The sequence below is a fragment of the Apis dorsata genome, unplaced genomic scaffold (assembly GCF_000469605.1).
Source record: "Apis dorsata unplaced genomic scaffold, Apis dorsata 1.3 scaffold_67, whole genome shotgun sequence".
NCBI classification, from domain to species: Eukaryota; Metazoa; Arthropoda; class Insecta; order Hymenoptera; family Apidae; genus Apis; species Apis dorsata.
Genome location: NW_006263365.1, coordinates 120,096 through 143,673, shown reverse-complemented (window position 1 = coordinate 143,673; position 23,578 = coordinate 120,096). Strand labels below are relative to the sequence as shown.

Here is a 23,578-nt window from a genome sequence, read left to right as displayed (position 1 = left end):
TTTTTTTTTTTTTTTTTTTTAGCAAAAAATCACTTCTCTTAAAAAGTTATATCCCATCCAATAAGGCAAAATTTTTGCATCTCATCAAGAAAAAGTCATGATACACGGATTGACACATTCCCATAAAAATTCCACCTCTTCTTCAAGTATCTCGTTGAACGTTTCGGAATTTTTTCGTGAAAATAATCCAACGAGGCAAAAATTTTTGCGTCTCGAGAAAAAATCCGGATGATACACGTCGATACGTTCCCATAAAATTCTTCTCTCCTCGAGAAGAGAAGAAGAAGAAGTTCTCTTTCGCGTTAAATTTCGCCGAATTTTCGCGAAAAATGATTCCGGGTATAACGGTGTGACCCTCACCGCCAGCAAAGCGTCATAAATTAACGAGACGGCCTTAAAACCCGGACGACACACGTCCGAACGTTAATTATCGAAGGAGAAGGAAGGAGAGAAACCTCGGGTTGACGAGCTCCACTTTCACGATGCTCGTAGTTAGAGGGTAATTACTGGTGGCACGGTTCGGTGAACGAAAAAATCATCGGGTTCTTTACCCTCGCCGACCCGTTTCTTATCACGGATTGATGCTTTTGAACGCGTTAATCAAACACACGTTGATAGACGCGTATCAATCTCGAGACGCTTTAATGGTAGGAACAACCTGGTTTTCATTTCAGTAACCTATGTTTTTAAGATACATTGTGCGTGTATTTTATATCGTGAACATAATTGGATTTGAGTTACTGTTTTTCTCTTTCTATCGTTACATTTCTTTATTTTTGTTAATTACATTTTATAAGATTCAATCGATGATTGTTGAATAAATCAAAGGATCAAAGGATGATTTATGTAAGTGTAATTTGTTTTAATGTGTTTCTTCTTTTAATTAATATAGAGAAAGATCGAAGATAGAGAATTTTTTGATTGTTTCTTTAATCTTTTTTTAGGTATGATACATAAGAAAATTGTTAAGAATATATTTGTAACAATGGAGAGTTAGAAAATATTTATTTTATTCGTTTGAAGTACTGTTGGACGCATAAATTATTCTTTGATTTAAAATTTATGATCAATATTTATAATAAAATATAATAAATAAGGAATAATGGAATCATGATTAAAATAAGTAAACCAACGACGGGAATATTTGCTACATCCGTTATGTTATGGATACCTGCGTTAAGTAATTAACCTATTAAGCTGAGAAAATATCTATTCCATATATCTGAAGAATAAACATCCATAAGAAAGTATTTTTATTAGATATTATTAGATTAGATATTAAAGAGAGAGAGAGAGAAAGAGAGAAAAATTCAGAAATTGATGGAAAGGATCGAACGGTAAATTGGTAAAAAATTATATATTAACTTGAAAATGACCATTTGTTCTCTGCACAATTCCCTCCCGTCTTTTGACTCGAATTTGCTGAACTCTGGCCACAGACCAAACGTGATCATTTCACGGTTAAACTAAACGTTAAATCATACCTCGTGCTGAGGTAATCACTCGTGTATCTAATTCCAGAGTAATCACGCGTTTTTCGCATACTTATTCACGCTTGACTTTCCACACTGATTGTTCTACAATTTGTCGTACGTTTGAATGCTCGAAAGATTTCAATTTTTTTAATCTGAGAATCGTAATATTGAAATTACGGTCTAATAATAGAATTTTAGAAAGCAGAAAGAAGCAAAAGTAACGAATAATCGCATGAAATGTATAAATAAATAAACGTATAAATGGAATAATTATCTTGGATTCTAGTAGTTAAGTAGTTACGTGGCGCTAGTATCGCGTTGTTGATCGATTCCCAATTTTCATCATGTTATAAAAAATATTCGAACAATCGAATTATAAATCATTATTAATCTGGAGATTTTAATTCTATTCGAATAATTAATTTTATCAATGATTTTAATATCCTTGATCATATTATCGTTAAAGTTTAAAATTAATCTTTTATTTAATCATCGCAATAAAAAAATTTTTCATTTATTTTATTATTATTAAGAAATATACGATTTAAAATATCGTTCTTGTTCAATTCAACATCTCAGTGATAAAGATTAATCCGATAAATTCAGAATAACACTTGTTTATCTCTAAAAATTCCATTTTATCTCGAACCGTGATAGAGGAAAGATCGATACGTTCCAATACGTTTTCGAGATTCATCAATCGGTAAAAGGAGACCGCTTAATTGACACTTTCCTCGTGTATACATATGGAAATGGTTGGATCGAATTAATTTCACGGTCCAGCGAAAATGGAAACTCGGAGGTTCCATTGTTCCACGGTCCAGAATTCGTCATTTCTCTGGAAATTTGAACTTAACTTCGAACTCCATCCTGAAGAGAGCGAACAAATAATTCGAATGATATGTAAAGTTATATAAAATTTATATTCCATTCCATATCTTATTTATAATTTAATATCAATCTAATTTCAATTCGTACATATATTAATAAATTAAATATGATACTTACCATTATTGATTGAGAAAAAATCTATTTTTATATATTATTATGGTTAAAATATAAATAAATAATTCAGATAAAAAAAATTATTATGAGATTTGACTACTGCTATTGAAATTCTACAATTGTAAATGGAAGCATATAAAGTAAGAATGAAAGGGAATCCAATAACAAAAAGTTAGCGAGGTTAAGGAACAAGAAGAGGAGGATGATATTGTCGTGAATCGTTTTCCATCGATTCGTAGCACGACCATAGAATGATCAATCATAAATCCAGTCACGTAGTGTGGTGTAATGATCGTAGGGACAATCGCCGGAAGAAGCATGTTTGTATCACTTTGTCGCTTTTGTAACAGTGTTATTCTAAAGAGTTACGTATTATGTCACTTGTACTCTCATCCATTGTTACCATAGTTACGAGGATATCTCGTGGAAATTGGAAAAACGTTGATATCTCGCAGATATCTCGAAACTTGGAATTATTTCCACGATTTTTATTTACTTTTGGCAACCATTTTGGTACGAATCGTTGACTCTTCTACTTTTATTTTCGTAATTATTTCTACAGTAATTAAAATGCTTAGCACTGTAGCATTAATATTTTTTTTAATTTTGTAGCTTTACAACGATAGACACTTTAATTTTAATCTTTCGTAGGAAAATTTCATTTCTGGATCTCTTTAAACGGATTTTTATTTTTTCCGACATTACAACTTTCTAAATATTTAATTGGACGAACGAAGATACAACGAAGGAAAAACTTTAATTATAGTATAGATTCTATTCTAATTTCTAATTGAATATACTTTCTATTCTAATTTATGAATTCATATAATCAATATTTAAACATCAGATTAATTAAAGAGATCAAGAGATTGTAAAAAGATTTAATGTACAAAAATATAAATATTGCATACCATGATAAATTCTAGGTTCCATGAATACAACGTATCTTCTCAATAAATTCTTATTAAATATTTCTTTAATTCATAAATTGAATCGTTAAATAATACAACACGTTTCATTGCTACATCATATATATCGTTAAAAAATTTTCAGTATAAAATGGAAATAGGAAAAATCCTCCTATAATCTTCCATAAATAATCGTAAATGGTATTTCATGGTACGCCTTCTAACCACGGCAAATCGGTCGTCCCGAAATTCTCGTCGAAATAGTTCGACTCATTTGAGGGCTCTCTTTCCACGTAAAAAAACGTGGAAGAACGCATATCCTGGTTATGAATAGGCGATGGAGAGGGTCGAAGAGGATGAGCCCTCGTGCGCGTGAACGCGTTCGAATTATGCAGATTAAATGGAATTATTTTCCTCGTTTCGTGGCTTGAAAGGCGGGATTGAAAAATGGTAGCGAAATGATGGAGAATTTTTCAGTCGATGACCACGCTTATACCGAACTGACACCTTTTAGAAGATTATCTCTTCTTTTGGACGGGTCAGTCACTCTTCGAGATATAGAAATATGCAGAATTAAATTGATATTGGATGAAGATTTCAATTGCAATATATTTCTAAAATTAATCCTCTATAATCTTATTATACGTAGAAGATTATCTCTTCTTCGAGACAAGTTAGTTATTCTATTTAGATCAATTGCAATATCGAAAGAGTATATTCTGAAATTAATTCTCTAGAATCATATTTATCGTGGAATTATATATATAAGAGAGAGAGAAAGAGAGAGAATTTTATATAATCCACAATTTATCAATTCGCTGATTGATACAGAAATCTTATGAATAGTACTTTTGTATCTCATCATTTCCTCTTCCCACGATCCAATTAAAGAAAAAGATTAACTCCTCGTGAACTTCAATCTCCTCCTCGAGTGACAAAAGCACCACCCACGGTAAAATAAACACGGGCTAAAATCTAATATCTCGTAGTACCGCTTTCGTCTCATTCTTCTCTCGATCTTTTCCACTCTTACAATCTATTATCCGTGAAAGAGACCTGGCCAACTTTTATCCGCGGCTTCCTCTTCGACAAGCCACCGGAAGTGCCTCGAGAATTCCAACGACGAGTGCAACAACGGCCACTCTTACAACGCGCTTACACACACACACACATACACACACACATATACGTGTAAGTACGTAAAAGTGTAAATGTCAGAAAAGAATTGTACGTGTGCGCGTATTATTCAAACGATCTTCGCGAAGATTAAATGCGACGATCCCATTTCTCTCTTCGTCCCTCGGCTGCCGAAAGTGACGCTTTTCCCCCTATTTTCATTCGCATCTGGAAGAGCTGACGAACTGCAATTTGCATTGTGACGGATGAAAGTGTGCCCGCGCGCTCACGCAAGCGGAAGTTGGCTGACGTTGCGGAGGAAATGAAACTCTCGCCGATTAAGAGAGTGTTTTTCACGGTCCTTCGTTTTTTCCTTGATTCTTGTTACATTTTTTTTTTTTTTTCTTTTTTTTCTTACTGGGTCAAGCGTCGATGGACGAGTGAATATAAGATTGTTAATATTTTTAATATCTATTTAACGTAATTTCTTTATTTAATTTTTGGTTTTTGTNTGTAATATTTTTTTATCTTTTTTTCTCGTTTTATATATATATATATATATATTTATACTTATATAATATATATAAAATTTTTTTTAATAAGTATTATATTTTTTCTCCTTTCTTGATTTAATATATTCACGCTACGAAAGTGTTATTTTAGTTTTAAATTTTTCATTTTTTCGTGTCATGTAATATTTTTTATTTTTATCTTAAAGTAAATACGTAGAATTTTTTAAAACGGGAAATTCCAGATTTTTAAATAAATGTCTTGAATTTTTTAAGCAAAAGAAGAAAAAAAATAGCTAAGTTATTTTTGTAAAGTTAAAAGCATTTAAATTTTTGGAAAAATCGTTAAAAATTTTGCGATATAAAAAATTGAACGAAAATACATCAATTTCAAATACATTTATAAGAAAATCACGTTCCATTCGAAAACAATCGCTATAATCAAAATATCGATGGAACGCATCGACCTCGGGCGAAACAAAAGCCGTTCTAAGCCGTCTATTGATTTTCGAACTTTCAAAGTCAGTCTTACGTAGATCTTCGTAGCGTGTGGTTGCGTTTCAATCAAACCAGTTATTGCGTGTGTGAAAATACTGTGAATCATACGTAGGGGGCGTATGACTCAGCGTGAAACAAGTTAACAAGAATAGAAGAGTTCTGATTTCTTGAAATTAAACAATCGGCGTGTGTGTGCGTGTATGTGTATATATATGTGTGTGTATGCGTGTGCGCATGCTTTTTCGTATGACGAATTGTGAATAATTGAGATGGAATCAAATTTGATAAATAGTTGATGCAGTTTAATAGTTTGGGTTTTTAAATTTCTTATTTCTTTTTATTCATTTATTTATTATTATTTTATCAATTTAAATAGAATCGGATAAATTAAATTTTAGTAAAAGATTTTTTCGAATTGTTAATTAGTAGATTGTTTCGTTTTCATTCTTTTTTTTTTTATTTCAAAATATATACATGGTGGGCGTATTACTATTGATCAATTTATTTTTTTCACGAAGATATATAGGAATTATAAAATTCGATACGAGGATTAAAGGATTAAAAACTTTCTATCTATCATCCGATCAAATTTAATTTATAACAAAGTTATTAAGGTATTCAAAATACGTTATCTTTCCTCCTTTGTTCCTCCGTGCCTTTTCATATGCTCTATATAAAGTTAATCCTTAATTAGAATGACCCGAATAAACATAGATATATAGAGTGTCACGTAACTGAACCATAAAATACACGAAGGTAAAAAAAAAAAATTTCACGAGGGAAAAATTTCTAAAATCTCGTCGACGAGGAAAATTTATTGAAAAACTGTGAGATAGTTTTTTTTTTTTATATATTCCATCTATTATCTTTAAGAAAATAAATGACAAATCAGGATTAAAAGAAATCAAATGCGAATAAAAATATTTGTTTATAATTATCTATATTCCAAAAATCTATTTTGAAATATATCTGGTCCTGTTTTAATCACGAAAATTAGAAGAGACATTCTATATATATATATATATGCATATCGATGTGAATAATTACTAAAATTGTTTTAGAAACTCGTTAACGATAATTCTTCTTCCAACAAAACTTATCAACGAGCAGAACTTCGTATCGCAAACTCTGTCGTAAATACAACTTCAAATACGATGATCCAATGGTTTATTTGATAACCAGACTACGGATTTGCAAATATATATTTTCCATATCGTTTTTTATATTTAACAAATATATATATATACACAAGATATCAAGTGATTATTAAAGTCATAATTAATTCGTAAAAGACGTAAATACATCGCAATTGCAAGAGAGATTTAAATATATAGCACATCTTCTTTGGTCTATAAATTAATTTCTTTTCGAATCCATGACAGAAAATTTTAAAAAAACTTCTTTTAAAAAATTATAAAATATTCAAAATTCACAAGTGCATATATTTCGCATATAATAATAATTTATTCCGAATAATTCTTTTCCTTATTTACATTTATAGTTCTATAAATATAATTTGACAAATATTCATTCTGCTAATTTTTCATCGACATTCGATATTCCTCTGCACACATTTCCTCTCCTTTTTATACATATTCGAATCGTTATTGGGACACATCTATATTGATAACGCCATCACGTTCGAACAAAAACAAATTTCATTTCATCCCCTCCGTTTTCTTCTCCCCTTCCTTTCCTAGTTCATCCTCCAGTAATCGTTTCAGAAGTTGGTACAACGTATGTCCCTCTATTCTTAGCTTTGAAACGATAATTGTCAGTGGCGCGTGTGAATAAGCCCTTAACACCGTTAAGGTTCCCTCGTAGTTCGTTGGAAACGCGTATACCAGCATTATGAATCGTGGTGGCTGTCGTCTTCCGGTTCCGTTAAGATCGCTCCGAGCCGTGTTCTGGGAGACTTTCAACCGTTATTTGCTGGAATATCTCGTTAAAATTTTCACCCTCGTGTTAATTACCGATGACGCGGATTTTAAGACGCGCAAGATTGCACAAGCTGAACATTCAAAACATTTGTGGATCTCGTGAAAGTGGCAGCGAGTGATTAAAAATTAATTCTACAGTCGGTGGAAATTTAAAATTGTTTGTATAAATTGGAAAAATTTTTTCTCTATTTATTTTTTAGAAGGATTTTTATAAAATTGAAATCGTAATAATATATAAGTTTGTGAATTAGTTTCTTGCAATTTGTTAATAATAGCTTGTTAACAAGTTTTTAATCGTTGCAGTACAATACACGATTAATTCTATTATTTTATTGACGTAAATCAATGTTTTCTATTCGTCGGGTTAGCTTAGTCACGTTCTGAAAAATTCGAAAGTCCAGGACAAACACGCAATAAATCGATGCAATAGTAGAATAGTAGAATAAAATACTTCATTAGTCGGGAGAAAGCGCAAATATCAAATCCATGTAAACAAAATTTTTCATATCTTATATATCTTATATATAGCAGTTTATATATTTATAAATTATTTTACAATAAAACAATTCACTTATCCAATGATTTTACATTCTATAATTAATTACACATATTATTCGTTATTTGAAATAAAAGTATCTAGAATCCGCCTTTTTTCCCTTCTTTTTCCTGAATAATTTTTCCTAATATTTCCAATAACAAAACACTTTATATACACACACACATAATCTTAAATCCATTGGATTATATCATAATAACCATATTGCCGCATCGATGAAACCATTAACAGTTGAACTTCGACACCCACACCTTTCAGATAGGTTAAAGACTTCGAAAGTTCAGAAATCGACGTTTAACCCTTTTCCTTCCCTCCCTTCCTCCCTCTCTCTCGAATTCTCAATACAACCCTCGATACAAACGTGAACGAGGTTTTACACGTTTTCGCACTCGGCGTCCGAAAAATTCGGGCTTCATATCGACGCGTGTAGACGGTGGCAAGGAGCAATTTCAGAGATCCCATTTAACCTCTTGGCGTTCACCAAGAAGCGCCCGCTACCCAGTTTCGTTAGAACAAGTTCTCTCGCGAAAGTTTGGCATAAGTTTGGTGGAAATTGGGGGAGGGTGAAATGGTTCGCGCGGATGCGTTTGGCAGAGATGATCGTAGTTCGAGGTATGGATGATGCCCCGGGATTCGGAGCTTGGAATTTGTTGCCATGAAATTGGGTTTACGGTTACGGGAGATTGAAGGGGAGAAAGGAATTTTTTAATGATTGATTTAGCGACGTATTCATGAAAATTTTATTAAATGATAATTATTAGTAATATTTTGATTTGATTTTTTTATAGTCATCAGAAGCTTTGCAGAAAAATGCAAGTTAATTAAGAATAATTAATCGATTCGATTAATTTTAATTCTAATATTCTTCCAAATCTTTTTTCACCCCTCTTAAATCTATCTATTCACTCCGCTTCCATCAGTTTCTCAAAACATCCTCCACACCCAATTAAACGGTGCTCGAATCCTCGATATAATCTCAACAGCTGCTCCAACAACATCATTGTTGGATCTTTTAAACTCCCTTATCCCTACGATCAAATCCCTTCCTTCCAACGTCTCTCTTCCTCTTTGAACAGAAGAGTCTTCAACGCTCGTTCAATCGACGAACACAACAGAGACGACACTCAAATAACGCCATCAGATAATTCCTCTTATCGTTTTAAAATTCAATACGAAACATAAAGATAGGGACTGGCCCGCTCTTTATTTCGACGTTTCACGAAAGTGGAACGACCCGAATTCTCTGGTCGGGGTGATAAGCGGCCCAACCCCCGTGGCAAAGGAAATTTATTCCTCCGGCCGAGGAGGTTTGAACGGTGTCGCGATATGGGTCATCACAGTTTTTCTCAACTTTCGACGCCAGGTGCGTTGGAGATCCATTCGGGTGGAAGATAACTCATATCTTCTTAAAAACTCGATGATAACTCGATGATCGAGAACGAAAAGAAATCGAATTTATTTTTTTCACTATTTTCTGAATTATATATTACTTGAAGAAAATTTTATAGTGTAAGATGAATACAGATATGTAGATAAATAACAATTAGCTTTTTAATTAGCTTTTAATAAAGCGGTTGTTTTCGACAGAATAACATTCGATAATTATTCCTTTGAAATTAATTATTCCAAGTAATTCCTCTTGCAAGATTCATTATTCATTTTTCGTTAATTTTTAGAAGGCAAGTATTTTTTCAAAAAAAAGGAAGTAACTTTATGTAAAATGAAATAAGTAGATAAGATTCAGATCTCATGGTACTTGCACACATTTCATGCGCGAGGTGTGACCCAATCGTAAATCGTATTTCCCGTGTGAATCAGAGGGTGTGAATTTCCATAAAGGGCCAAGGACGCAGTCACCATCGTTTCCTCTTGTCTAGATAACACGTCACGAAATTACAATACAAATCACTGTTGACGTGTTATACTCTCCCATTGGGATCGATACCGGAAATATTCGATATCGATTTCGTATAATCCGCGGAAATACGTGGAACCGTTCCACATTCGATGTTAAAATTATACCGTGATATGACGCGACATTGGATGAATCCTAAGGGCCAAGGGATGTACAGTCAAAATTTGCATTCGAAAGATTTACATTGGAAAAGAATTTTTTTTTTTTTGGAAAAATTATCCATCTACAACGCGTGTTTTTAACGATATTCACGTATTAATATAATTTTGATTTATAAAAAATAAAGAAAAATGTTTTACAATTGAAGTATTTTTATTAAATTGAAACAAATTTCAGGAAAATTCGGAGGAAATGTTGAATGAGGAAATCTTTTTAAATCTTCTTAAAATTCGAAAAAATAAAATAGGAAATGATAAAAAAGAGGTCCAAGTTTTAGTTATGAAATATCTAGAGAATTTTATTAAGCCGAGATAGTATTGATCACGCATCGAAGAAAATAAAAAAACATAGAACAGAGCCGCGTGTGTCAAACTGCGTTTCGTTCTATTTTCACCGAAACGAGATCGATACACGAATGTCCATGCACCGTGGCTGCAGTACGCTCGGATGACCGCATAACCGCATAGTAATGCACACTATTACACGGGGTAACGCAAAAATAGTGGTGCATAGTCGCGTTCTATCGATCACACACCGTTACCGTTATTGCACTTTCGCTGAAGAAAGATCAAACCTTGGTGGAAGATTTCCTCGAACGAAAGAGAAAGAAAAAAATAGGATTATTCCCTCCGCTTTGTCTCTCGTATCTTATCCTCTTTTTTTTTTCGATTTATTTTCTATTTATTTGACATTAGTTTATTCGCTTTTGATTTTTATCCATGTCGCGGTTTCTCGAATGGAAGAAGAATGGAAGTATTTTAAATGGAAAATTTACGGTTATATTTATTACGGCGGGATTTATAATGGAAGGTTTATTTCGTAATGTGGTTGACGTAATATGTGATTTATCCAGTCTCGTTATTATACTTTCTCGCGAAGATTTGTGTTATTATGTTATGCAAAATATATAGATTCGATTATAATTTCAAAGAGAAGACGAGAGAATGTTTGATAGAAAAAAGTAATTAAATATTTGAGTAAATAATTATATGATAGTTTAATTTTAGTATAATTTTAGTTGATAAGTATTTGAGCAAATATTATTTTTCAGTAAAGATGTAAATTTACAATCTTTATTTTTCGTTAAATTTATAGTAATAGATCGATACAAAAGTCATTAGGAATAGTGTAGATAATACATTTCATGATGATACGTTTTTCGTAATTCTAGAATTTCACAGGGAATATTGATCTCTGCTCTCATGACAATTATCATTATCGTTGCTCTGTCTTTATTTGGACTTAATTAAACGGAGGTTAATCAAGACGCGTTTAATTACGTTTAAAATACGATAAAATAATACTCGTTTTAGAATTAATGCTATTTGTAAGAAAAATTTTAATCATAAAAGACGCGATATTATTTTCTTGGGAAATTTTAATTTTTATTTTACTCAATTGTTTATATTTTAAAGTAGAAATGTATTTTAAAGTATTAGTTATTATAAAAAATATTGCGTGTAAAATTTTTCATTCTTAAATTTCCCGCCTCGTCAATGTTCGGTAGGTAAGAAAGAGTAAAAGAATTATTTATCGACAGCGTATAGAATAACTTTAACAATTCTTTAACATTAATCGCGTCTATTCCCAAATAGCATGTGCATAATGGACGTTCGATCAAAGTTTGTATTATCACAGAGAGCTCGGGGACTCGTAACTTTTCCTATTAAAACTCGAAGCCTGTTGATCGATGACTTTGAAAGAACGATCTTTCGACCCGAACCTGTTTCACGAACACTGAAATTAAATTGATTGAAAATCGCTTCTGTCGCTATTTCCTCTTTTTTTTACATTTTTATACAATATTTTCGCTTCTTTCGATAAGTTTTAAATTCTCAAAAAAAAAAAAAAAAAAAAAAAAAAACATGAAAAAGAAAGAAGAAATGTAAATATAAAAATTATACAAAAATTGAATGGAAGTTTATTTCATTCATTACATTGCATCGTAGTAAATTTATAATATTAGTTGTTATTAATCGTAAATGCAGAATAAAATGTCATTCTCCAATTCTTCAAATAAATCCAAACAAGTAAGTAAAATTTTGCTCCAATAAATATAGTCTAGATAAACGAATCGTGCAGCAATGAATAGAATAAGATAAAGTTTAACATGCATTCCACTAGTATCGATTCAAATTTTCTCCAACTTTATAAAACTTTCCACATTTAAATCACACATGGATTTCCAAAGAAAAGCAATCGAACGATCTCTTTGGATTATTTCGAATCAAAAAAATGAATCGTAAAAACAATTCGTTTTCTTTTCACAATCTTCCACATTTCATCTCTTCATTACAAATTATATTTCATCGAGATTTAAAATTCAAAATAAGAAATAAAGAAAAAGAGATGCTGTATTCGAATGCATCATCAAAAATTCCATTTAAAGGATACAAAATGATAATTTTATCATTACCAAAATTATTAAATTTTTCCATCTAAACTTTTTAAATCTAAGTAAAAATAAAATAGATATCCAAATCGATAAAATTAACTTCATTCATCCTATACACAAAATACAATTATCAATCTACTACTGACTGAAAATTAACGTGTATTCCATAATTGTCACGACCGACATTTTCCGCAATTTTATCGCCAATTATTCCCCTTGCTCGAGAACCAACTTCATCCCCCAAAACACGAGAGCCACAAAAATGGCTGTTTACCCGAAGATTTCAAATACCGCTATTTTTTTCCCCTCTCTTTCCACGATATCAAAGGGGAATGCGAATTTTTACCACGTCGAAGTGGCTCAATTTCCACGTGTAATTATGCGTTCTTTGACAAGGCGTGTTAAACGCACACGGGATACACACACACGTACAATACACGCGTGTACACCCGCAGCGGATTTCACAGGGTTTCAGGCTCGAAACGAGCCGCTTGAAAAAATCCACACACAGGGTCACGAAGTTGCGTACACTAATTAAAAATCTGGGTTAATTACGCGACGCGACTCGAAACGAGCGGATCCGAATGTTGGCCGCGCCGCGACTTCCTCCCTGATGGACAAATATTTTTTTCGCGACCATTTTTCAGTCGCAATCGTTTTTCTTTTCTTTTTTTTTTTAATATTCGAACAACTCGTGTCTTATTATTCACAAAGTAAAGAAAATTTGAAATTATTAACGAGAGATTTTATTCTGCCTCTTGTGGAACAGTAGTAGCGAAGTATATCTTTACTTAGATAATCTCTTGTCTTTGTATTATATATTGTTTTCGAATTTATTGGTTGGAAATTTTTTTGTATCGCACGAGGCTATAAATAATTCTGGAAATTGTTTATCATATAGCTGATTGCAGAAGCAATGATTAAAATAACAGGAAAAATCTTTAAAAACTTTAGTTAATAATTTTAGAAATTTGGGGTTGAAAAATCATTAAATACTGTTGGATTAGCATTCTTCTTTTTCAATTGTTATTTAAGTAAAATAAAATCAGAAAGATTTTCGAGCAAGTGATCGAATATTTCCTTAAATATTCCACTCTTTTTCTCAATGATTAGATAATTATTTAAAATCAAAATTCATATATTCTTTTTTAAAAAATACATTTGCATGCATTTTTGCCTGCACAATTTCGTAAATCAAACGAGATCTTTATGAGTTTTATACGTATGTTTAAATTCTGCCACATTTAACAGACACAAGGTGCCTCTTTTTTAATGAAAAGTCCCGCTTATCGCTAAGATAAAGTTCGCCATCGCGCCATGTGTGAACCAACGAATTCACGTTTATTCGGCGCAGCCAAGCAGATAGGGCTTAAGCCTCGTCCTCAATCCCACGATATTAAAGGATTTCCATTGGAGGATATGGGATGACCGTTCGTGGTTGAATATTAGGGAAGGGAAAAGGGATAGAGGAAGTGAAAAGGCGATGGAATAGGTGTTATTCACTTCTTTTTTTCGATTTGGTGAAAGGAATTGTAAATTGGACTTGATTTCTAATATTTTCCTTTTTTTTTTTTCATCTGTTTGCGGTTTAACCAAGTTTTTTTATGCGGTTTATGAAATACGTATGGATTTTTTTTGTAAATTCTTTTTTTCTTTTTTTCTTTTCTTGCAAATATTTGGCTATCAAGTTATATTGAATAGAGTAGAACAATTTTAGAGTTAATTTTGAATTTGTTCAAAGGAAGTTTAATTTTTAAATATTTTTTACGAGTGACAAGTTAAAAGCTCTTCGAATAATTATTCAATGATGTTTAGTAACTGATTTTGAATTTTTTAAAATTTTAGAAAGTTTTAATAAAATATCTCAAGTTACTTTTTAACTTCTAAAAGCCTTTATAAAAAAAACTTGAAGTTAATAAGTTGGATTCAAGAGTGCTGTAGTGTTAAGAGGGAAAAAAGGGCATTAGTATAATTAATTGAAGCACTTTATTAAATTTGCAGTTAAAAAATAAAATTTTTATATTAAAAAAAAATAATTAATTTAAAGGAATTAGAAACACTAGTGAATTAATATTATTCAATAAAAGAAATATATTAATAATCGAGCTTATCAACATATTATTACCATTTTATCGATTAAAATTATTCACGTATAGAATTCTTTTACGTCGTTTATGCAAATTTTCTCCACGAATGATTATACAAACAGCGAGTGCAAAAAAGATTATGCAATAAGATTCGTAGTAAATTAACATTATTCATAGAATAACGAATGGAAGAAAATGATAGAATAACGAATTTATTGAAGAAAATTTCAATAATGGAAAAGTCTTTACACAAATATATATATATATTTAGATATTAATAACGAAACGTTGTTATTTAAAAACTGTTAATCGAAAGAGGCATGATATGATGTATTATTGTCCATTAAGAAATTTTATTCATTAATTTCAATAGTTTAGATTAATTTTTAATCGTGAATATGCATATACGCGAATATTTATTAATTTCATATTGATTATATTTCATTTGTTTTCAGAAATAGAGACCGTATAATTGTATTTTCTCATAAATATTTGCATATACGCCGTTTTCTTATAATTTAACGAGAATGAGATTGAATTATTGGTGGGATAAGGAATTTAATAAATAATAAAACATTGGGTTGTAAAAAACTTGTTTACAATGTTTACAAGATAACTTTAAAAGCTAAGAATATTATGAATATTTCTTTAAATGAAGAAATCGTTTAAAGAAATAACGTGATATTTAATAAATGTAAGGATTCTCTTATGCAATTAATGTACCAGTTACCATTCATTTTAATGAGCTAATAAATTCTTTTTATTACATAATAATAATATTCGATTGAATGATATTATAAATAATATTATGTATATATATATATATTAAGTTAAAAAATTAATTACATATATATATATATACACATTTGTAATTAATTTTTTAATTTTTTACAGGAATAGATAAAAAAATAAATAAATTTTAAATAATAATTTTTGATTCAGATTCAGATTTTCTTTGTTCGAAGCAATGATTTAATGATTTCTGAATATAAGAAATATTCAAATATAATTTATCAATTATCTTAAAAGGATAATCAAGATTATTCGAGTTTAGTATATATATGTAAAATAAACGAATAAATAATGATGAATAATTATCTCTAGAAACGCGTTTAAATCTTAAAATTGAAAAGCAAAGAAAAAAAACATCAACAAATTAAAACTTCGTTTGAATCTAATAAATTAATAATCTTGTTATCCGGAGAAAATTCATATTTTTATCAAGAGATTCTCGATGAAATAAATTCTCTGAAAGTGGGAAAGAAAGTTTCAGGAAAGAAGCTTTCAGGCTTCGATGCCATTTCACGAAGTACTTTCTGATCGGAATTTATGACATTAACTTTCTTATCTGGACTAAAGTTCGAATAAAATTGCATCGATGTACATTTCCATGGTAATAGAATTTTGATACACGCCGCAAATACAATTTTCCACCGATGTAAATATTTTTCGACGATGTATAAATAGATATTACACGTGTTTGTGAAACTGCATATATGCAGATGTGATAATAGGCAAAAAAGGAAAGAACCATTATGATATCAAATCTATTTTCTATATCGTATATATTTTTTCAAGAATTTCATCACATTTGTACTGTTGTAAAATCTTATATAATATCTTACGTGTAGAAGAGGAACTGAACTATTAAATTATAATAAATTGCATCGAAATAATAACGAAATTACAATCAACAAAAACATCCAATTATTTCGACTTCGTCTCTCAACGTCTTCAAACATCTCCAAAAATTACTTTATATGTTTCTAAAATTAAAATAAAGAAGTTCAAGTAAAGAAAAGGGAGAGCAGGAAAATAATAAAAGGAAAGAAGTAGAAGAAGAAGAAGAAAAAAAAACAAATGAAATAAACACGATGAGAATAGAGGCAAGAAGACGGTTGGACGGAGCCAGTCCATTCCGATAAACATCGCGTCTCTAGCCTTTGACCCTTTCCACTGGACCCGGGTTGGATAGAACAATGCCAGAAGCGTATTTTAAAACGGAGTTCACTGCACCCCACGAAAAAAGAAACCGCCGCCTTTTCACTCTGTGTATACACGTAGAACCGGATACACGGAAGTAACGATGGACGCGGCCACTGTTTGCTTTTGCATCCATCAAAGTCTCACGCTTCGGGGTGAACGTTGTTGCACGGATCCATCGAATTCCGATTGGGACGAGAAATTCGAAATATTCGCGTTATATTCTGATTTATTTCTTTTTTTGTTTGTTTTTTTTTTTTTTTTGAGAAGGAATAATTTATTTTGGTTTTAATTGGTTGGTCGAACAGTTTTCGAATTTATCTCTTAAGATGAAAATATATTTATTATATATTTTATGAAAAATGGAAATATTATGCGAACTAAAAAAAGAAGTTTGTATTTAATAATAGAATAGAATAGAAGAAATGGAGTAAAGCTGTCTTTAACAAGTTTCACGAACTACATATATAAATTTAAGTACATGTGCCTCTCTGTGATGAAATATTCCATTCTCTAAATAATCTTTTTAGTTAATTTAATCTTTTTAGTTAGTTTAACACTTATGTAATTTTGACGATAAATTATTTAACGAATCGAAAAACACAAGAAAAAAGGCGTAGGTTAAATATTATTAATTTCTTTTAATTCCTCGAATATATGTATTTCGTATATTTATCATAATATACAAACTGTAACCAAAAACTTTTATTTGATTGGAACTTGTACTTTTTTCTTATCATTTTCGAGATACGTCGAAGTAAGCTTTCTCCTGGAATTGTCTTCTAAATTCAACAGTTCACGATTGGTTTTAATAATTCAGGGGGTGAACGAACCGCTTGTCCAGAGTTGGCGCAAGTGGATTTCTTCGCAACAGATCTATTCCCATGGGGCCAGACGATGTTTAATCTAGATATCCCACGCGAGTGACTATTTTCGATGCTCAACAATATTCTTGGACGTGTTCCAATTTAATTAGCTCGTAATTCGCGAAGATGTCGAAGTTTCACGGAAGATCGACCGCCTACCAGCTATTGGCCATCACCCACACCCGCCATCTTGTCGGAAATAGTCGATACCGGATGCACCGGCTTCCTCCCTCCCCCCGAGGTTGATCAATGATTACAGAGAAACTAGAAAATTTCCAATGATATCGTCGATAACTTTGATGAAAAATCGAGATCGAGATTTAGATATATTATAAAAATTATCGATTCTTATCCAAAGAATTTATTTTAATTTAATGTAAGTGATTTTATGCGATCCAACTTTGATAAATATTAAAGATTATGTTGTGTATATATATGACAATACATGACACAATATACACAATATATGACAAACGAAGAGGTGGAAATAAGTGATTTTTTTTTTTCCTTTTCAACGATGAATTTATTATGTGTACAGTTTTCATAGAACTTCGTTCGTTTTTATAAACAGCTTACAAGTTTGACAGATTTATATTTCTTTTATTTTTGTTATTATATTCGATTGAGCTGAAATATGATTCTCTTTCTAATCACAAATTTATTACATAAAAGGAATTTTATAGAGAAGATTGAAAGATCGTGTTGTAATATTATAATAATAATAATAACATTTATTCGTTTTACTTTCGATAATATTATTTTTGGAACAGAGATAATAGTAATTGTAATATCTATCTGCCCGAAAATTTATCGGATTATCGAATTAAACTTTAAAAATATTGAAAAGTTTTTAAAGTTGACCTGTGCGGATTCCGTATCCGGGCTCATCGGTTTTTAACAGTTCTGGAAACTGTTAAAAACTAATTTCTCTTTCGGAAAACTCCACGATTTGGGACATTGTATGAAAAGAAAAATGAAAATTTTTGGATTTTAGGTAACGAGCCTAGTTTCGAGTGGCAAATTAATGAGGAAAAGTTACAAAGTGTTAATATTAAATTTTACATTTAATTATTTATAGATAAATAGAGAAAGGATTAAGAAACATTTTCAAATGAAAATATATAAAAAGGATGTCACTTTTTTAAATTTCTTTCGTAAAATATTTACACGTTTAATATTTACAAGATACTTATTACCTCTATGAGATAATTTTATATAATCCCCTCTTTCAATTAATACAATTTAATTCTCCCTCCATTTTTTAAAAACAATTCATTCGTATAGATCATAAACATCATTCGACTCATCGCATCACTCTTTTCTTTTTGAAAATCTCAATCTCACTTTCGATCACAATCGCCTTAATGATCCCCTTAAGGGATGAGTTCGTTGTTAGACGAGCCATTTTTCAGGCAGAGCGCGTCGAATTCAATTTACATATCGACCACCATAAATTCGATGCATACGGATCATGGATTCGTAGATCCATAATGAGGCGTGGATCGAAGCAAAGCCATAAATCGAGGTTGTGCGCGTCGCTGCATCTTGCAGACGCAGCCTTAACTGCGACTGACCTGTGACCTTTGCCAGCCGTTTTATTGAATTCCCGGTACGCGTGGGTGGGAGAGGAACAGCCGAACGATTTTCACCCGAATTGTTTCCGATTTAATCCTCGACTTTTCTAGAAATGGCGTCGAAAATCGTTGATAGTCTTGGAGGAGTTTTGGATAGGGGTTTTGGACGAAGGAGGTTAATTGGATTTTTGGAGGAAATATATTTTGATCAAGCGTGATCAAGTAACGTGAGAATTAAAAATAGAGAACAATTAGAAATATATATAATATAGAAATTTTTAACGAGTGCAAAAATAGAAATAATTATTCTCTCATCGTTGTTAAATTTTTTTAAAAATGAATATAAATGAATATTAATAAATAATTCAACATTATTATATTTGCTCAAACATCCTTATAATTCAATCATTCGAACAATTTCCAACTTATTAATTTTTTAAATCATTTTTCGATTTTTACATGACTGCCCCATTCCTAAAATTATTTCTCATTTCTCTTTCTCTGGATTACACATAAAAACGGAAGGGAAAAAACTCGTTGGCTTCGAGAAAATTTGAAGCGGCGCACGGACGGAGGGAGGGGGGATTACCTTTGGCGTGACGTATCGCTTCGGGGGAAGGGAGAAATTTTGGCCACGGTTCCACGCCGGTATCGCTGATCCAGCAACGCGTTTGAACCGTGGCCAACCGTCCACCGGGATTAACCGTGGCGCAGCTTGCTCGGATACGCGGGAATTCGCTGATTCCCGCGTAAAGACTCTTGTTATTATCACGAGAAATTAGATACGGTGCCCCATTGCCACTCTCGCCTCAGCCTCGAGTTTTATTCGTTCCAGCATCCTGAAATTTTGTATACAGTGTTCGAAGGATGTGAAATTATTTAAGATATTCGATTTGAGGTTCGATTAATTTGTTCATTGATTAAATCGAGAGGATTTTTTGGAATTAAATATTCTCGTTTCGATTTTAGAATTAGATTTGTTTCTTATTTGATTCGTATTATGTGTTATTAATATTAAGTTGAAAGGAAAACTGCAATTCGAAAAAATTCTAACATCTTGGAATTTTGTATACAGTGCTTGAAATCGAGGATGTGAAATTATTTAAGATATTCGATATGAGGTTTGATTAGTTTGTTCATTGATTGAATCGAGGGAATTTTTTGGAATTAAATATTCTTGTTTCGATTTTAGAATTAGATTTGTTTCTTATTTGATTCATATTATGTGTTATTAATATTAAGTTGAAAGGAAAACTGCAATTCGAAAAAATTCTAACATCTTGGAATTTTGTATACAGTGCTTGAAATCGAGGATGTGAAATTATTTAAGATATTCGATATGAGGTTCGATTAGTTTGTTCATTGATTGAATCGAGGGAATTTTTTGGAATTAAATATTCTCGTTTCGATTTTAGAATTAGATTTGTTTCTTATTTGATTCGTATTATGTGTTATTAATATTAAGTTGAAAGGAAAACTGCAATTCGAAAAAATTCTAACGTTTTGGAATTTTGTATACAGTGCTTGAAATCGAGGATGTGAAATTATTTAAGATATTCGATATGAGGTTCGATTAGTTTGTTCATTGATTGAATCGAGGTGATTTTTTTGAATTAAATATTCTTGTTTCGATTTTAGAATTAGATTTGTTTCTTATTTGATTCGTATTATGTGTTATTAATATTAAGTTGAAAGGAAAACTGCAATTCGAAAAAATTCTAACATCTTAGAATTTTGTATACAGTGCTTGAAATCGAGGATGTGAAATTATTTAAGATATTCGATATGAGGTTTGATTAGTTTGTTCATTGATTGAATCGAGAGGATTTTTTGGAATTAAATATTCTCGTTTCGATTTTAGAATTAGATTTGTTTTTTATTTAATTCGTATTATGTGTTATTAATATTAAGTTGAAAGGAAAACTGCAATTCGAAAAAATTCTAACATCTTAGAATTTTGTATACAGTGCTCGAAGGAGTCGAGGATGTGAAATTATTTAAGGTATTTAAGGATCTGAGGTTCGATTAGTTTGTTCATTGATTGAATCGAGAGGATTTTTTGGAATTAAATATTCTCGTTTCGATTTTAGAATTAGATTTGTTTTTTATTTAATTCGTATTATGTGTTATTAATATTAAGTTGAAAGGAAAACTGCAATTCGAAAAAATTCTAACATCTTAGAATTTTGTATACAGTGCTCGAAGGAGTCGAGGATGTGAAATTATTTAAGGTATTTAAGGATCTGAGGTTCGATTAGTTTGTTCATTGATTGAATCGAGAGGATTTTTTGGAATTAAATATTCTCGTTTCGAGAATTAGATTTATTTACTTGATTCGTGTCATTAATATTAAGTTGAAAGGGAAACTGCGATTCGAAAGGGTTAACACGAAAGCCTTTCCTTAAATAGCGCGGATAAATTTGCAGCTGACGCGACAGGCCAACCAAAGGCGGTGAATTTTGTAAGTGAGGCGAGTCGGAATGACCTAAAATATATATGCACATTTAGGTCAATTTTAAACGAAATTTATTATACATTATTAAAAATAATGTTGAGATAAATCGTTTATCTCCAATGATTATAATTTAATATTACATTAATAATAATATTCTCTCTATTTTGTCTCGCGTCAAAGAAAAATTCCATACTTTTTTTTATTAATTTATATTCTAGATCAATTCAACATTTAAGAATGTTATCATAATCATTTCTGTTAATTATATTTACAGTTATTCAATTGCACTCGATTACAATCGTAAGGCTACATCCGAATTAAAAATTAATTCATTCTAATATGATCGAATATCGAAGAAAAGCAACACAAAGAGCAACGAGCCATGTATCGATACAAGCAAAGTACATATTAATCCAATAGGAGAGCAATGTTCTGGCCCTTAGCCAGAATCCTCTTCACGATGAAGGAGGGATCCGGGTGCTTGACACAAAGCTTGGCAGAGAGAGAGAAGGAAAAAGGGAACATCTAGCGTCTCTGCGCCCTGAAACGTTGCCTTTTACCTCCTCTCTACGAATTAGAGGAGGGAAAAGTAGAGAAAGGAGATATACGCGAGGTGAGAACCGAATCTTCGAGACGATCTTCTTACAAAAGCTCTTCCCTTTTGTGAAAACTTGTGAAACGTATCCATTCCAAACGAGCCATTGTTGGCCTTCCAAGAGAGTTTTCATTGTGGAGGCGTTCGAATTGTGTTTATTTGCATTCATGCACTCGTCATATTGAATACCGATGTAAGGAAGGATAACGCTCGTTCGTTATCAGTGGAGTTGTGGTTAAAGATAAATTTAAATCTTCTTTTTATTGTAAAAATTGTCGCGTTATTTTTGGAGGATTTTTATCGAGTTTGGAGACAGATAAAGTGTTGTTTGAATTTTGTCAAAAAAAAAAGAGGGGGAGAAAATGATTAGAGAAAGCGTACGAGTTAGATAAATTTTTTTATTGAAAATGGTAGGATATTTTTTTAGTTTGATTTAATTGAATTTGTCGAATTTTATTCGAAATTGTGTGGTGGAAAGTTATTCAAATTTTATCGAGAGAAGAAAAATAATTTTCTCTTTCAATTTTAAACGGTTCGTATGGCGAAACTGATTTTGAAATACTTTTTTTCCCCCTTTCTTTTTTTGATTGAAATTTGACATAGCAGAAAGGAATATCGATTTAATTCAAATTATTATTATTCTCGCCACGTGTCAAATCTATCGTAAATATTGTATCTCGTGTCAATGTTATTCCGCACAATATATCTAGAATTACAAGCAGAATATTCTCCAATATCGTGCATATCGGGCAGAGATGATACACCCATGTTCGTAAATATTAGAACATCTGCCAATCTTAAATAGACCATAAAATGTGATTGTTTGAACCGCATTATCAGTCAATCAATCGAATTGACAAATAATCGCTAGAAAAGTAAAAAATTGACGATTAACGTATGTATTTTTTTCCACAATTCTTCAATTTAAATTCTATCCATTATCTATTTTCCAATATATTTTTCAGTATCACGAATAAAGACACGATCGTTAAGGAGAAATAAAATTAAAAAAAAAAAAAACAAATTAAAATAATGCAAGTAAATATTGAAAGAGGAAAATATATTTTCAAAATTCCTTATCGTAGTAAAGAAAAATCTGCATACAATCTTCCACGTGAATTGCATCTTCAAAATACGTTTAAAATAATGTATCAACTTCTTCTCCTCTACGACAGACACGTTATCTCTCACGAAAAAGTAACAATGGATTGATAAAACACTTCACGTTTTAAATATAATACCCGTTTTTTTTTTTCACTTTTTAAAAAGCTTAATTAATTTAATTCTTTCGTATATTCGTACGCTTTGCATTCAGCAGCTAAATAATTTACATTCTCGAGAAAGTATTCCACAAAGGACGAGGAAAATCGGGAAGGTATCGCGCAATTATTATACCACGATGCGAATTATATTATTCTTTGAGAATTCTATCCTCGTATCTCGGCAACCAACGTGCATACGCTGCGAAATTTAACGAATTCGCCTCACGAGCCAGCTATTCCTTCGAAGGGAGGAATTTTTCTATTCCATCAGGGAAGAGAA

At 31.2% G+C, this 23,578-nt stretch overlaps 1 protein-coding gene and 1 long non-coding RNA gene across 14 annotated transcripts in view; both read left to right on the top strand.

Annotated features, from left to right (window-relative positions):
* Positions 1 to 10,779, top strand: part of LOC116186863 — a 23,078-nt gene extending 12,299 nt beyond the window's left edge. Inside the window, exon 3 of the long non-coding RNA XR_004151914.1 lies at positions 10,416 to 10,779. This is a non-coding gene — a long non-coding RNA (uncharacterized LOC116186863). The remainder of the gene's footprint in view (positions 1 to 10,415) is intronic.
* LOC102672787 (kinesin-like protein KIF13B) overlaps positions 1 to 23,578 on the top strand; it is a 130,034-nt gene that overhangs the window by 61,209 nt on the left and 45,247 nt on the right. The gene's annotated exons all lie outside the window — the stretch shown is intronic.